The following is a 5,805-nucleotide window of genomic DNA, read 5'->3' on the forward strand; positions in this document are numbered from 1 at the left end:
TGTTTCCTCTTCATATTGTCTTGCCACGTGGCTAGCTTGGGCTTCCCCCTATTGTGGCAGTCTCAGAGTCAGATATCTAAAATGGCAACTAATTTATCCCAGAGCATTGTCCCAAAGGGGCTTGCCAGGTGATGCAATGGTAAAGAATCCACCTGCCAATGCAGGAGATGCAAGAGATGCAGGTTCAATCCCTAGGTTAGGAATGTCCCCTGGAGGAGCAGATGGCAACCCACTCCAGTATTCTTGCCTGGCAAATCCCACGGACAGAGGAGCCTGGTGGGCTGCAGGCCAGGGGGTCACAAAGGGTCGGACACGACTGAGCACATGTGCACACAATGTCCCAAATCAAAGGTGGAAGCTACAGGGCTTCTTACAGCTCCCCACAGCATGGCCTCAGAGCTCCATTCTGTTGCTCTCACAGGGCCAGCCCAGAATGAAGGTGGGAGACAAGGGTGTGCAGAACAGAGTGCGCTTCTCGACGGGCCACCTTTGGAGCCCGCCCACTGCTGTGGGCTGCCGTCTATGGGGTCTCACCGAGTCGGACACGACCGAAGCGACTTAGCAGCAGCAGCAGCAGCAGCACGGCTGTGTTGCTGCCATAAGCACTCTCTTCTCTTCCTCTGCCTCTAAACTCACCAGAGCTCCTTCTTAGAGTCTTCAGTGGTTTTTCCTCATCTTCTGGCTTCAGACTACTCTAGTGCCTGCAGACCCAGACCTGGCCTCTCCTCTACATGCCCTCCCTTAGTGATCTCCTCCGGCCTCAGGCCTCTAAACAATGATCAGCTGACAACTCCTGAATTTACATTGCCAGCCTGGACCTTTCCTCTGAAGTTTTGCCTCTGGTCTCCAACTGCCCACTTGACATCTGCACATGGGTATCACACGGGGGCCTCAATGCTAGCCCCTCTAAAAACACCTGCCACCCCCTGCTCCCAGACACATCATAAAAGAGTGTGTGTCAATAGCCAGTGGTCGCACATAAAAAGATGTTCAATGCCATTAGTCATAAGGGAAATGAAAATAAAATCACAATGAGACACCACTATACATCCATTAAATTGGTCCAGAAGACTGATCATAAGAAGTGTTGGTGAGGACGGGAAGCATATGGAGCTCTCATACGCTGCTGGGGAAATGAAAAATGTGCTAAACCATTTTAGAAAACAGTTGGGTAGTTTCTTGAAAAGTTAAACATGTCCCCACCATAAGATCCCATCCAGCCATTCCACTCCTAGGCGTTTCTCCAAGAGAAACGAAAACATTCGTCTCCACGAAGACTTCTGCTTTAATGTTCAGAGCAGCTTAATTTGTAATCACCAAAAGCTGGAAACAATTGAAGAAGTTTGTTAACAGATGAATGAATAAACAAATCATGGAACACCCAAAACAATGGGATACTTCTCAATAGTTAAAAAAAAAAAAAGGAATTAATTATTGGTACCTATGACATCTCAAACAGAGGAGGCAATGGCACCCCACTCCAGTACTCTTGCCTGGAAAATCCCATGGACGGAGGAGCCTGGTGGGCTGCCGTCTATGGGGTCTCTAGGAGTCGGACACAACTGAGCGACTTCACGTTCACTTTTCACTTTCACACACTGGAGAAGGAAATGGCAACCCACTCCAGTGTTCTTGCCTGGAGAATCCCAGGGACGGGGGAGCCTGGTGGGCTGCCATCTATGGGGTCGCACAGAGTCGGACACGACTGAAGCGACTTAGCAGCAGCAGCAGCATGACGTCTCAAAATCATCATACTGAATGAAAGAAGCCGACCTCCACCACATAACAATGAGTACATACTTCATTATTTCACTTACATAAATTCTGGAAAATGCAAACTAATTTACAGTGACAGAAGTCAGTAAGTGGTGGTCGGGGGAGGAAGGGAGGAGGATTGCAAGAGGCCGCAAGAATGGATGACAGATTTGGGAGGTGATGGATATGTTCGTTATCTTAACTGTGGTGAAGTTTTCATGGATTTGACCTATAGCAACGCCAATCCAAGTATACACTTTAAATATGTGCCGTGTAGTATATTTCGATTATACCTCAATAAAGTCGAATCAAAGAAAAAGAAAGACATGGGTTTGGATGAGCATGTGTGCTAAGTTGCTTTAGCCATGTCTGAATCTTTGAAACCCTACGGACCGCAGCCCGCCAGGCTCCTCTGTCCATGGGATTCTCCAGGCAAGAATACTGGAGTGGGTTGCCATGCCGTCCATCCTACAGGGGATCTTTCCGACCGAGGGATCAAACCTGCGTCTCTTATGTCTCTTGCATTGGCAGGAGGGTTCTTTACCACTAGCATCACTTGAGAAGCCCGAGTTTGGATGAATGCACACCAAAAGTTAATCATCGTTACTTCGAGGAAAGGGTGTGGGGCAAGAACTATCACCTGTTACCTTACATGCACACAGCTTCCTAGTTTAAATTTCCTACGACAAGCACGTATAACATGCGTTTAAGAAAAAGAGCAATATGTTTTTTTATCCCAAGTCTCAGCCCAGCGCTCAGGAGGCCTGTGTCACATGCCCCCAGTGGGCCAGGTTGTTCCACTAAACAAAGACACCTCCTGGAGTTCAGCCGAGGGTTTCTGGGCCAAATTCCCAACTAGAGATGACGAAAACTGTGCTCCCTCAGAACAGGGACTTTATTTACACCTTATATCTACATTCTGGACGGAGGCCCATGTGGGATGATTGCCCAGGAAGATAATGGAGTCATTAATCTTTGCCCCAGACCGACTCCCCCAGCCAACTTCCCACTGGGGTAATTAACCCACCTGGCAGCCTGGTGTCCGTCTCCATGGGGTCTGCGGGGCAGAGGGACCAGACCTCTCTGGATGCCACACTTGGCTTCTCCAGAGGGCCAGGTTGCTGGGTGACTTTAGGACAAGCAAGCTGAACCCAGGCTGGGGTCCATGGTCGTGACCTGGCTAAACCCAAGACTCAGGCAGACACAGACTTCTCGGCATGGGAGGGGGTTGGGAACAGCTGTACAAGCGTCTGCTTTTGTGAGGTTGCCCACGTGTGCACTTGCACTCCTCCTAACCTCACACTGGTTCCCTTGATGGGCCCAGGAGTGGGCTAGTCCACCTCTCCCCTGACTTTCTCCCTTCCTCAATAATAGCATCAAGACCTTTCAAAGGAGGACCGCCTCCCCCTGCCCTCAGACCCAGAAGCTACATCCTGATTTGGCGTGGCCCTCACTCTTCAGAACTGGGTCCAGCACCCGCAATCGCCTGGGAGCTTATTGGAAATGCAGAATCTCGGTCTCCACCCCAGACCTACTGACCTCGAATCTTCCTTTGTGAAATATTTACTTATTTGGCGGTGCCAGGTCTTGGTTGCAGCATGTAGGGTCTTTGTTGCAGCGTGTGGCTTCTTTTTAGCTGCAGCCTGCAGGATCTTTGGGCTTCCCAGGGGGCGCTAGTGGTAAAGAACTCACTTGCCAATGCAGGGCACAGAAGAGACACGGGTTCGATCCCTGGGTCGGGAAGATCCCTTGGAGAAGGAAATGGCAACCCACTCCTGTATTCTTGCCTGGAGAATCCCATGGACAGAGGGGCCTGGTGGGCTACAGTCATGGGGTCGCAAAGAGTTGGACACGACTGAAGCGACTTAGCACAAGGGAGATGTTTAGCTGTGGCGTGAAACTCTTGAACCCTGATGCCCTGATGTCCAATATGGTGATCTAGCCACTTCCTCAAGGGGCCTTCCTCTTGCCCTCTGTGTGTGTTTATATCTTAGATAACATATTTTTTTAAGGATAGAGCTAACTCAGTGGACAATGTGTAACTATGTTATTTCCTGTATGGCTAGTCACACCCAGAAAGAAAAGATGGATACCTGATAAAACTAGAGTTTTCCTGTCTGATTTTGGACACCACCCAAGTTAAAATGCATATGGCACCCTCAGCCATCAGGAAAGCATTATCCTCACTATTTCCTGCCAAATGCCTAGCTGGCTCCACTGGTAAATGATGAGGTTCAGGGTGTAGGCAGGTGCATGACCCTCTCTGGATGGATAACTTTCCGGCTCAATTTCCCACTCTGAAAGAGAGAGTCTGGGAAACTGGAGGCCCGAGAGTTAGAGATGAAGAGAATTTCTCCAAAGCAAATGAAACATGTCAAGTGTTTTTAAAGAAATGTCTGGCGACCTCCCTGGTGGCCCAGTGGTTAAGAATCTGCCTTTCAAGGCAGGGGACACAGGTTCAATCCCTGGTCCAGAAAGATACCACATGCTGCAGAGCAGCTAAGTCCATGGGCCGCAACAAAAAAAAGCCAACTCAATGAGAGGCCTACCCACTGCAGCTAGAGTAGCCCCCGCTCACCGTGACTAGAGAGAGCTCACAGGCAGCAATGAAGACCCAGTGTCGCCATAGATAAATGATGAATAAATAAAAGAAATATCTGGAGTTTTCCATTTTTACCCCACATTCACATGAGCCCAGGCCTGATAAGGGTTTAACTGGTGTTAGCTCTCTGTGTCTAAGACCCAAGTTCCATCTGCGGACAGGTTGTTCAGAAGCTGACGCAGAATGTTCAACACAATTCTGCTCATTCTCATTGGACAGAATTTGCACTCCCTGTTTCTTTTCCCAGGATGCTTCCTCTTTCAGATTTTCTCCTGCCCAGCTCCTGTTCACCCTTTGGGTCTGTCACCTCCTCAGAGAGACCCTCTCTGAATATCGTAACCAAAGCAACCCTCTATTCATCTTCTCTCCTATCCCCCTATTTTATTTCCTTTATAGCATTTCCCGCTGTCCGACACTATCTTCTCTCTGTGTTTGTTTAGCTGCTTATTGACTGTGTCCCCAACTAGAGTGAAAACTTTATGGGATCAGAAACCACATCTTTCTCACTTCCTTGGCAGTCCAGTGGTTAAGTCTCTGCACTTCCACTGCAGGGGGCCCAGGTTCGATCCCTGGTCAGGGAACTAAGATCACACATATCGCACTGTGAGGCAAAAAAAAACAAGATAAATAAATAAATACCTTAAAACACACACACACATCTTTCCTGGCTCCACCTGCTAAGGGGCCTAGCGGCAAGGAGCATACCTGGTGCCTAAATCAGAGTTCCTTGGCTAAATGACTGTTTCCAGAGCTCAGCAGGTAAAGAATCCGCCTGCAACACAGGAGACACAGGTTTGACCCCTGGGTTGGGAAGATCCCCCGGAGGAGGAAAATGGCAACTGACTCCAGTTTTCTTGTCTGAAAAGTCCCACGGAAAGAGGAACCTGGCAGGCTACAGTTGGTGGGGTCACAAAGAGTCAGACCTGACTGAGCGACTAATGCCGCACAAAATAAGAGCCAGAATAAGGAGCTGCAAATTATCTAGTTAACACCAGCATTTACGGGACAAATTGACATCATGTGCCTCCTGATAGGACTTCCCTGGTGGCTTAGACGGTAAAGCGTCTGCCTACAATGCAGAAGACCTGGGTTCAATCCCTGGGTTGGAAAGATCTCCTGGAGAAGGAAATGGCAACCCACTCCAATATTCTGTATGGAGAAGGGCACAATAATATTTCTGTGTATTCTTGCTCAAAGTTGTAAAACCTGAATTCTTTCATAAGGAAACTCCAAACTACATGGAGGAACATTTTACAAAATAATTGGTCAGTACTCTTTACAAGTGTCAGGATCAGGAAAGACAGAGTAAGGAACTGTTCCAGATGAAAAAGAGTCGAAGAAGAAGAAGAAGAAGAAAAAAAAAAGTCTAAGGAGACAGGACAACTAAAGGCACCATGGGATCCTAGATTAACTCTTGGACCAGAAAAAAAGATATTAGGAGGGAAACT

Source organism: Bos grunniens, chromosome 13, assembly GCF_055505025.1.
Source record: "Bos grunniens cultivar Pamir isolate PY7600 chromosome 13, Bosgru_T2T1.0, whole genome shotgun sequence".
Classification (NCBI taxonomy): Eukaryota; Metazoa; Chordata; class Mammalia; order Artiodactyla; family Bovidae; genus Bos; species Bos grunniens.